Below are 2135 nucleotides of genomic sequence, written 5' to 3' on the forward strand. Positions count from 1 at the left end.
CTTCGTCTGCTCAAGCCTCTATAACAAAAATGCTATGATGCTATGGACAGGGTGCCTTAAGCAACATTTAGCTCTCACAGTTCTGGAGGCTGGGCATTCCAAGGTGACAGCAGACTAGATGTCAAGTGACGTCTCTCTCCTGGGTTTAAAGATGTTGTCTTCTCACTGCTTCCTCACAGGTGTAGGGAGAGAAGTACCCTTCTATAAGGGCGCTGATCCCCATCATGAATTTTCTACCCTCATGACCTACTCATGTCCTACAGGCCCCACCTACAAATACCATCCCATTGGGGATTCGGTTTCATCATATGAACTTTGGGGGGACAAAAACATTTAGTTTACAGCAATATCCCTGGACCCTCCAGAATCAGCAAGCCTCCCTAGGTGGATTAACTAAAAGCCAGCTCACTGCCATTTATATACTACTCCTCTGAAAGAATCTGGGAGACAACCCAGCACAAATAAAAGAGGAGCATCAGGCACTTTCTAATCAAATTGAAGCCTTGTATAAACAAGCAGATGTAATTATTCCAGATAGATCAGCAAAATCTGCAGCCACGGTGCCAAGTCAATCTTGTTTCAGTTGCATATATATTGATGAAAATCTGATCTTAACTACATTTATTTGAAAAATATCTCTACTATAATATATGAGAGCTATAAGAATGCCAAGGGCAGGGATATATTTAATAGGGTTTGTAATCTCATCCACTTAAAAACTACCTTGGGGAACACTGCCATTTTTCCCACAGAGGACAAGAAATATCAATATGTATAATAGAATCAAGTCATATTTTATTTAGATATATTCTTGTCCAGTATTTTGAAAGTGTTAGCACAGTCTTTCCTTTGATAGTATCTCATTATAAACTCTGCCTAGAAAAGGAGGTACAGTGATTAAGGGGAAAAAAAAAGTTAAGTCAATATATTTAAATATCTGTCCCATTTATTAGAGGAGGGCGGAGTATATGGAGAAATTGTTTGGGTCAGTTGTAAAATAGAATCTGCTAATTGATTTACGATCATTAATCAGGCCAAACCTCTCCTCTCATTACCATCAACCCAGGCAAAACGGACATGTTAGAATGTGACTGGATTAAAGCAAGATACGCTCTGAAAGGATTGTACTCCTGTATGCTGTGGGGCAATACCAGTGTAATATGTCACAAGAAGCAGCCTCCTCTTTTCAATTTCAGCAGCAAGTGACAGGCATTTATCAAAGGAAATTGAACTGATGCTGCTGTGGCTAGATCAGAGAGAAATTAGATTCAGATGATCTCTACCAAGTAGGCCAAAACCCTCTGATAAAAACAGATTATTATTATCTCTACCTTCCCTTGTTCTTTGCAGGTAGAACTAGTTCTTTAAGAGCAGTTCCATTCTAGGAGCGCCTGGGTGGCTCAGTGGGTTAAGCCTCTGCCTTCGGCTCAGGTCATGATCCCAGCATCATGGGATCAAGCCCCATATCAGGCTCCCTGCATGGCGGGAAGCCTGCTTCTCCCTCTCTCACTCCCCCTGTTTGTATTCCCTCTCTCACTGTGTCTCTCTCTGTCAAATAAATAAATTTTTTAAAAAATCTTAAAAAAAAAAAAAGAGCAGTTCCATTCTATATGGCCACTGATTAGGGAAAAAGCTTCTTCCCAGCTTCGGGAGTGAATGTCCACATGTCTATGGCAATCAAGATAATTTATTTTCCCTTGCCACTGACTGGTTTAGAAATAGATATGTGATAGCGTTCTGAACAATAAATATGATTCTGCAAGGGGGTATAGGCTTCTTTACTTTTAAATAGAAATAGAGAACGAGAGACTTCTATCTCTGGATAAAATTATCTGCACAAGATACTTAGAATTGCCATAAGCCCTCTGAGGGCCATGAAAAAGGTTAACCTAAGAAAACAAATCAACATTGTTAAAGTTGGCAGAAAGAAAAAATAAAAATAACCTGGGTCCCTAATCATATAATTAAGCGATGAATAAATCAAATCTGGAACCACCCAATCTGTTACATAATAAATCTATTTTGAGTTTGGTTCCTTGTACTTGCATCCCAACTTTCTTAACCAACTAAAAACTCATTAGCCAGAAATTCTATTATTCATATTCTGTCTATTCTGAAGGAACACATCAGGTGCA

This window comes from Meles meles, chromosome 8 (assembly GCF_922984935.1).
Source record: "Meles meles chromosome 8, mMelMel3.1 paternal haplotype, whole genome shotgun sequence".
NCBI lineage: Eukaryota > Metazoa > Chordata > Mammalia > Carnivora > Mustelidae > Meles > Meles meles.